The following is a 10,088-nucleotide window of genomic DNA, read 5'->3' as shown; positions in this document are numbered from 1 at the left end:
ACGTTTGTCGTAGTCTTATATGATCAAAATGATAAATATGTCTTATAAATAATTTTTATTTATTCAGTGATTCATGTCCTCCAATGGTAAATCTGAAAGTAAATAAATCCATACAAGGCTTATTGTGTATGTTATGTATTACAAAGTTGAGCATTCTTCCGTTGTTCCATGCATGGCCCTTCATTTACTTTGTCTAATGGCTTTTGTAAAAAACATATTGCATATGCCTGGTTTACACTGATGACTCATACTGGTGGGTAGGATTAAGTTGTGTTTTAATTAGGTGTAAACATAATTTCCTTTGGTTGCAGATAGGGATGGGTGTCGAAAACCGGTTCTTGTTGAGAACCGGTTCCGACTGTTTCAATTCGTTGGAATTGTTTGCCATTTTTGCAAACGATTCCCTTATCGATTCCAGTCGCCCCGAATGACGTCACCACGTTGCGGAGCGTCATTTACCTGGCAGGAAACACGGCGCCTAAGCGGCTCAAACGCTCAAAAGTTTGATTATACTTTATGAGAACGGATGACAACAGGGCAACTTGCAATACTTGCAAAGTGGATATTTCATTTAAGGGAGGAAACACTGCAAATATGCAAAAGCATTTGCTCACAAAACACGCAATGACCTTAAATGAATGTCGTGTTTTTAATTCCGCTCCGGACTCGTGAATCTCAACCCATCAGCAGCGGTAACGTTTGCACGTCCTCTCCCGTTAATGCGGCAGGTAAATAATCAACTAACAGTGCATATTATGTTAGCGTGATCTGCCTTATTACAAAACCTGCCATTACTGTGCGTTTAGGTGACCATGATGAGACAGACAGACAGAGTCTGGCTCAGATGCTGACAGTTGTCGCTGCAGTCTACCAGTAGCGTCTCCTTTCAGGCCAGGATAGACAAATGTCACCGAGCAGTGACTGAGTTTGTGGTAAAAGGCTTGCACCCATTTGCCACAGCAGATGATTTTCAGTAAGTGAATGTGTTTAATTGTAGGCAGGGACATTACTGGATATTCTTGTGTAATTGCCACAGAACAATTTATGTTATACTTTGTTATTGCTACAGAAGAATATTTATTTTATTATTTTACATTTACAATTTTTTTTCCTGGAGACTCTGTGACACCCCATTGAAGAGCCGTAGGCTGGATCTCTTAAGATCTCACTGTTGGGTTTGTAAGGCCATGTTACTCCTAAATTTCAATCTTGTTCAAAGAGAAGATATAAAACACAGTTCTAAGCTAATCGACCTTAGTGTTCTCCTTTTTTAAATTCGATAAAGAATCGAATCGTTAAACAGAATCGAAAATGGAATCGAAATCGTGAAAATCGTATCAATACCCATCCCTAGTTGCAGATGCATATATAAATTACACATCTGGATGGGTGTCGATCAGACTTCATTTGCTTTTGAAAACAGTTGTGCGACAAATCCACCGCAGGTCCTCTGCTTTCTGTAAGAAGGGCAGTTCACAGTTTTATATAGATACATAGGTGGAGACATAATCAGCATGAGGATATCACAGTTATAAAGCTTTTGAAAGCATGCCAGGAATCATAAGCAAAAGCAGATTTGTTCTCTTTTCGGGCCCAAAGATGAATAAACAACTGAAAACATAACCCAGTTTCTGTTTGGGTATCAATATTGTAATTTCAATTTGATTTTAATTTTGTATGTATTATTCATATAATATTCTCAGGCATATTTTCATCTTAATATCTACATTATGATCTCGCTTTTGCTGTGCATGTTTTATTGTTATGTCTCTCTAAACACAGACTACAGCTGTCACCGCCTTTGATAGTCTATGACGAGGCTGGTGAAAAACACTCTGTTTATACTAGGCTGAGATGTTTATACACGATCCTCAAATGAAACGCAAATGCCATTTTTCCACTATCGTTTCCCTTTTTTTGTGGTTTGAGTGGTATGCTTTGAAATTATAAATGAGATGATAAATTATCATCCTATTTCAGTCCCTTCTTCTGCAGTGGTTTATTGGCAATGCGGAATGGAGAATTAGCCTTGTTTGTGCCAAACTGCTTATATTTGTGTAACAGTAGTCGATGGAAACACATGATTTGGCTTTCTCCTTTGCAGAATTTCTGGAAATTTGCTTAAAATTGGTTAAACATTTGGATGGAAACTTGACTTCTGTTACAGTTCACATTAGGGCTGTTATCCCTGTGTGTGTATGTCCTGAACCACTTAGTAAATGATATTTGGTTTGATCTAACACTTTTGCTTTTGGTATATCCTATGATCCAGACTCTTACTGTCTGGACTCTTTCTATTCTAGGTTTGAAAGCTAGGTAGGCACTGCGTATAATACGCATTAGCTTAAACTGTGTGTCCAGAAATAAGAGGCCACTATTGTTTATCTAAAATTTACCTGGTTTGTGAACAAAACGTCAGCCCGGTAAAGTTATCATCGGTATAACTAACCCTATGCTTAGCCCACATATCCTAACCCTTTGCTTTTTGATGCTTGTAAGTTAAAATGATTATTATTATGATCCTTATTTCTGTTACCTAATGGTACAGCATTTGGAAAGCATGTTTCTTTACATATCCTAATAGCATGGGATTACAATTCTGGAGTTATATTGTCAGCATGCCAAACATTTAGGGGTGAAGGTTGATGGTTCGATCCACAGCTGCTCCGTAAGATACCAAACCTCAAGCTGTGTTCATCAGAGTGTGAAGTGCTATAGGGAAATAATGCTTGGTTGAATGGGACATGTTGTATAAAGCGCTCTGAGCACTCAAGTAGAGTATAAATGCACTATGTAAGAATGAGTCCATTTACCATGTCTAACCATAAGAGCTGCTGACTGACATATTTATTAAAACAGAACATTGGAGGATGGACCCAGTGTGTATTTGCTACTGAGATGTATGATGAGTGCATGTGTGTGTGCAACAGTTCATTTGTGTAAAACTCTGTGTGTGTGTGTGTGTGTGTGTGTGTGTGTGTGTGTGTGTCGCCTGAGAGCAAATGTTAGAGAGCTGAGCAGCATTAGTGTTACCGGGGTGACAGCACAGGAGTGTAAAAAACAGGGGGGCAATATAAAACCTGTGCTTTCCCAGAATGCCTTTGTACCAGACATGTGTGCCAGCGCCCATTGCCATGGAGATCAGGGAGGTCGTTAGGGTAACTCAGACCTTTTCTCTCATGACCCTGTTTCACTTTGCTTCATGTATCCATGCCGATCCATTTCTCTCTTTCGCTGTCACACACATTCATGCACAGATGTGTGTGTCTCTGTGTGTGCGTGTGTTTGTCTGGGCTCTCCACACGCCGCTGCGTGCCGCGAGCCCAGATGTCTGGAGCTCCGTGGGAGATAATAGTTTCTTTGACCGGTGGTGAGCTTGCGTCTCCCTCAGCAGTGGCACATGCCTGCAGTGATGTGACTTCAGCAAACTGAGCAGGAGTTACACACAACACGTACGCGCACAGAGCGCTGGAGAGGAAGCGATGATTGAAAGTGCTGAGTGTTGGCACAAGTGCTTGCATGCTTGTGTGTTTTGCACAAATTAGATTTGGTCCTGATTGTGTGCAGCAGAGGAATCTTCAGGACACCGCAGGAATTCATCTCACTTTGTCAAAACTTCAACATGTCCAATGACGGCCACGTAACATTTACATATTATAAAATATATATTTTTTAAAAACATTAAAAGTTGATCTTGTCAATTGAGGAGTTAAAACATCAATCATATTTAAAATCAAATGAGCATGCATATTCATAATCAACAGCTTCTGGTTCCTGTGATTGCTGCTAACTGTAACAGTACCTGAGCAATTTGAGGTGTGATTTAAAAGCTCTGAGAACAGCAGATATTATATTCATATTTTAGATTCTTATTGTCCACCTACTGTGATAATTTTACATCGCTTGGAAAGAAATGCTATTAGCTTGCGTTCTGCTTGTGCCTTGATGAGGCACATTAGATCTGCTCCAGAATAAAACTGGTGAGATCCTTCAAGGATCCTTAGGAAATAGCTGAAAAGACAGGGAGGCAATTCTGGTGATAGGTCCACACGCACAAATCAATATCCTGGGTTTCTGTGTACATACTGACACACAGTATGGGGGTGGCTGTAGCTCAGGAGGTAGTGCAGGTCACTGATCGGAAGGTTAGTAGTTCGATCCCTGGCTCCTCCAGTCTGCATGCCAAGTTGCTCTCCGATGCATCCATCAGAGTATGAATGTGTATGAAAGTATTTAGGAAGCACTGCATGTTTAGAAGGAAGTGAATGTGGCATGCTGTATAGAGTACTCTAAGAGAGTAGAAAAGCACTATATACTGTAAGAATCAGTCCATTTACCATTGCACAATAATTCAGTTAACTTCCAGCAGATAGCCCATGGAGGTTTCCTCTCTACTGTGATATTTTTCTTGGAAGGAAAGTTTGCACAGGGTTTGAAAGGGTGCACAAACCCTGTGAATGCCTAAAAACACAACAAGCACTGTGGCGGGCCTGCTCTTCGCACTCTTGACACGCCACCTCTGGGACAGGTTGCTCTGGACTCTTCATCTGAAAATTGCGAGTGAGACCAGTGATGTTCTATCAAACACAATTTTGGTCACAGAAGTTGATGTTTTTTATATGAACAAGTTAGTCACAAGTTGTTACCCAGTGACTCGATTAGAACATACTGCAGCTAATAAAGGTTTGCACTGCAGTCGTTCATGTAAATGTAAACTTAGTTCGCCAGGGTGCAGTTCTGTTTACATTATACATGCTTCTCTTAGGTAGTTTCATTAAAGAGCATAGCATACATTATCACTGCTATGCAGATGATATCCAACTTTATCTATCCATGAAGCCAGATGGCACACACCATTATTTAACTGCAGGAATGTCTTTGAGACCCAAAGATCTGGATGACCTCTGATTTCCTGCTTCTAAACTCAGATAAAGCTAAACTTAATGTACTCAGACCCCAAAACCTTAGAAATATGGCTGGACTACTGTAATTCATTAATATCAGTATGTCCTAAAACTCGCTAAAAAGCCTTCATTTGATCCAAATTGCTACAACAAGAGTGCTGACAGGAACTGAAAGAAAGAGCACATTTCACTCATACTTGCCTCTATTCATTGGCTCCCTGTTAAATCCAGAATCGAATTGAAAATCCTTCTCATCGCATACAAGGTGTTGAAGGTTCCATCTTAAAGCCCTCATAGTACCATTTCATACTAGTCCTCTCTACTTCTACGACTCGGCTTAAAACTTTCCTTTTTGATAAGGTTGGGGCTGGATCAGGTGACCCTGAATCCTCTCTTAGTTCCGCCCAATAAGCCCAGGCTGCTGGGGTGTTTCTTCTTCACCCACTAAGTCTTCATACACACCCAATGTGTATTATTAATCTCTGACTCTCTTCCACAGTGTGTCTTCGTCCCGTCTTCCTCCCATCACTCCCAACCAGCCGCAGCAGATGGCCTCCCCTCCCTGATCACCCACTCCCGGACCACCTTGAATCACCCTGTATTTATGATAGCATAAATAAATGAGCTTTGATAAGTTATAAATCAGTTACTCTGTGGTCAACTCATTCAAATGTTATGCTGTTTTGCTTTGAATATTGTCATTTTATTCTTCTTTGTACTTTTACTCTACAGCAGTTTATTCATCTATCTTCCCTGTTAAGCATATGGTAATAATAAGAAATGGTCTTATAAAAAAGAAATGCTTGATTTGACTTGACCCAACCCAAAGAAGCAAAAGGAAGGAAAAAAAAGTTTTATTCATATTTTATTCTTCTCCCCACGAGATTTTTTTTTTTGGCCTCAGCTATAAATGATTTAACTTTGATAATTAAATTTAATTATAATATGTTAATGAGCTGCATTTAAAATTCATATATTATGTAAGAACTTATGAATTTCTGATTTCCTATTCATCATCGCAAAGTTCCTTTACTCACTTCCTCCCTCTGTTGGCCAGTCAGCAGCAGAGCTGGTACAGGTGACCTCTTGGAGAACGACCTAGATGTGGTTTGGTGGGTCACCCACACCATTTCCATTCTGCTGAAATGCATGCTGGAGCTTTCCCAACAGCAACTCTCACATTCACTCTCTCCTGAGGTTGATGCAGGTGCCATGTGTCTCAGTGAGAAGCAGTGGATGGTTGAGTGGGAAGACGAGGGTTTGGAAGGAACCATCAGGACCAAAATGTAGGTCATCAGGTTCCCACACCAGCCTTGCTCCACCGTCCAAAGCCTCAACTCTGTGGGTATTTTTTCTGAACAACCTTCAGACTCTGTGCTCACATGATGAGAGAACATCAGAGAACCTTGTCGGTGACTGTTTTCAGGGTTTAGTTGATGCTACATTTTGGTCTTGTGTTTAAGTCGTTTGCACAGTTGAATTCATTCAGCTTGGCTGCTGGCGCAAAATCTCGATACACACTTATCTTATCTATAAGTATCAAAATCAGCCAGATGACCTGTCTCGATCAGCGCTACAGTATGCGTGTATATTTAAGTGTGAGCGTATGTGGCAACCAGCAACCACACTGCACACAGCTGGTGGCCCAGCTGCAGCGTCTTGTCCCAGCAGGGTGTATTCTTAGCTCCTTAAAACCCAGTAAGTGAAATGAGATGAGACAAAACACACATAACCCAAACCTCAACCCCCCACCACACACACACACATACACACACACAAGCGGTGAGGCGAGAGGCTACTGCTGAAGTTTGCTGTCTTTTTTTTTTCTCCGAGTGTGTCCACATCTGTGTGTGACTGAGACCGGCTCTGATGTCATATGTTCACGTACATCCGCATTACCCTAATTACATACACAGTTCCTGTCTTTTTATATATGTACCTTAAGCCTAGAAAATGCTGTTTCATTATTTAACATGATGAATATTCAAACCCATTTTAATAGATGTAGAAAGTCACTTTGTAACATTTAATGTTTCTGTACTTTTGTTGTTGTTTGTCACAAAGAGTTATATTGTACTGTTATTTGAATAAATTTGTAATTTTGTTGACAGTGATAATTTAATTTTTTGTGTAAGTATATATGGATAGGCTTTATTATGTTGTTGTCCAGAAGGTTACCACCTTAATCTGCAGCCATCTGAACAGCGCGCTGCTTTAACTTAGTCACTGGTTTTGTTATTACAAAAGCCTTTTTATTCATGTCTCATTTCACACCTTGGGTGGGAGTAATGAAAAAAGCAAACCAACCGCCTGTCTATCCACCAACGAGGTCTAGGAAAGGTAATGAAAACTAAGGCTAGGTCTTTATCAGGAATGCTGTGGTAGTCTATATTTGACCCAAATTGTTTGGCTGAGTATTAAATTTCATTTACTGTTAAAGCGACTTACTCATGTTTGTACACCGACAGTGTCCTTTCAATATGTTGGACGTTGAGGGTCAACCTTGAAACCTGGGCACAAGCCTAAATACTTGTTTAGTAAAATCAGGTAGAATGTGTTAGCTCACACTAAACACAGAGTCACACACAGAATCAGCCTTTCTTTGCAGCCACCCTCTGCAGCGTGTCTGCTCACAAGTACAGTTTCATCCAAGGTGGCCATTTCCTCAGTGATGACAAAAAGAAAGAAACGCAGAGTTAGTTTGTGTTTTTACAGCTAAAATGGAACTGCTGGCTTTAATGGTATATTTAAGTTCATTATAAATTTATTGCACTTGTCTCAATGTCTGTAATTTATTCTGCTCATTTTATACTTGAGAGTAAAAGGCTTAGAGTAGATACTCGTTTTGGCAGCATGCAGCATTTGAGTGCCTGAACTGTTGCATTAAGAAATATGACTGAAACTGAACATAATTATTTCAAACCAAACCACAAATTCTGTGTACATTACATCCCTGGTCATTTTTCCTGACACTGATAAACAGAAAGACCCAAAGCCTATAAAACTGGGTAATTCATGTGACCATATTAAATGATTTTTTTTAGGTTGCACAACTTTCCTTTTATCATTTGTATTGCATTGCTCTCACACATCAGATTAGCCTGTATATACCATAACTTAGTAATGGTAATAATGTATCTAATATCTTCTCATACCACACTACATGGCACTGTATTTATGTCCAGTAATATTTTACATTCAAATCCTCAATCTGCTTTACTCAGCTGTATATGAACATAGAATAAATGCACATAAAAATACTGACATTTGTAATTTTTCACAATGTTGTCTTTTATCATTTATGTAATGGGTGTCCACAGAATGAAGAGCTACTCCTGAGGACGATATCATTATTAAACACTTAAATATGCTTATTATTGAATTATATATAAACAAACATATATAAGGCAAAGTTATCTATATTGTTATTTTGTTTCTTATGTCCCAAATATATTTATTATATGTAAAAGTTTTCATACATTATATGTAAAGACATCCTTATTATATGTACAGTAAAATTATTCATTGTTCTTTCACCTAGCGCATACTTTTTTATCTTTACTTTTATGTCCTTATATTTTTATATGTTAATAAATATGTAAGGTTTTCTTCTTTGTATTGCATATGAGTTATAGCCCTATTACAGTCAAATTAAAGTGATGTATTGTGCTTTCTCTTAATTCTTACTTTTTTTCTACGTCCAATATTTTTTATACCTCTATCATATTACCTGCATCTTATATAATATATGTAAAGGAGTTTACCGTATTATATGTATGCATCGTTCCTTTACTGAGCCTTTACTTTCTCTGCATATCCCTTTTACTGTCTGGATTTCCTCCCATGAGGCTGTCAATCAAGACATATCATTTATGATGTGTTTTATGCAGCACATTTACTGGATACATACTAACGCATACATATAAATGAAATAAATTTAAATATAGTATATTTTCCAGGTGTAATTATACATATATTTATTCTCTTTATTTAAGCAGTTATTTAAAAAGAAACAAACTTCTTGATGTTTTTGTTTACAGTATTTATTAATATGGGCTATCCTGGTAACTGCATTTGCTTATCCCCTCAGAGTTCCCCTCAATATCATAACAAACTCTGTTTTATCACTTCATCCATATGAATAAATGTTCCGAACTAACCCACTGCCATGTTTCTTATGGCTGCAGCGTCTTAACCAGAAATATTCTACATGTTTGTGTATCTTTTTATGCACATTTCCGCCATAACTCACTCAGACGTGTTTGGCATATATGGAGTTTTGGGGATTTTCACCGCATTTAAAAATCAAGCTCAGCGGTCAATTGAAGTGATGGTTCTGAATCGTGCACAATAAATAAGGCCGATTTGTTTGTAAGGTGATATTTTAATATTATTTACATAACAAAAAGTCTTCCACTTCCTCTTCTCCTGCGCCAGGATCAGGTGAGTCATGTGGAGTCCTCAATAGTCCTGCGCGAGCCCAGAATGGCTGCCTCACCTTATTATCCTCCTACAACTTTTTCATCAATCAGTAGCGTGGAGCTGACATTTGTCATATTATTGGGATTTTCTGGTTTCAAATGCAGACATTTTGCAGCCAAGCTTTAAATAGACTGTTGACCGCAGAATATTTGGTTGAGTGTGTGACAGGGAGAGGGGCGCTGCCAAGAAGTGCGTGCGGTTTGAGGTGTGTGTGTGTGTGTGTGTGTGTGTGTGTGTGTGTGTGTGTGTGTGTGTGTGTGTGTGTGTGTGTGTGTGTGTTGGACAGGAGTGGAGGGTGGCTGGGGAGGGCATTAGTGAATGGCTGTGCTATTGCATCCTCCCAGGAGACCTCTAAAACACACACACACCATAGTACCTTAGCAGCGCATTAAACCCGCCTCCTTCATCCGCAAAAAAACTCCCATCTCTCTGCCGTACCTCTATAACCTCGCGCCGCCCCTCAGCTAAAGTCAGTGCACACGCTCTCTCTTCTGCCAGACGCTCAAGGAGACGGCAGTGTGTGAGGAGGACCCGCGTGTATGCGCGCGCGCGTGTGTGTGTACGTGTGTGTGCGCGCATGTCTCGGGCTAAGGTCGGAGATTCCCCAGCACGCTGACAGGAGAGCCCCGCTTGTCTGAGAGCGGCAGCCGGCAGCGGGTGATAAAGCTTCAAGTGAAGAAGAGCAGCGGGAGGAAGAAGAAC

The sequence above is a fragment of the Diplotaxodon limnothrissa genome, linkage group LG5 (genome assembly GCF_057381915.1).
Source record: "Diplotaxodon limnothrissa isolate DT_005_m linkage group LG5, D_limnothrissa_male_GT1.1, whole genome shotgun sequence".
In the NCBI taxonomy this organism is placed as follows: Eukaryota; Metazoa; Chordata; class Actinopteri; order Cichliformes; family Cichlidae; genus Diplotaxodon; species Diplotaxodon limnothrissa.
The sequence above is the reverse complement of the archived record's forward strand: the minus strand, read 5'-3'. Positions refer to the sequence as shown.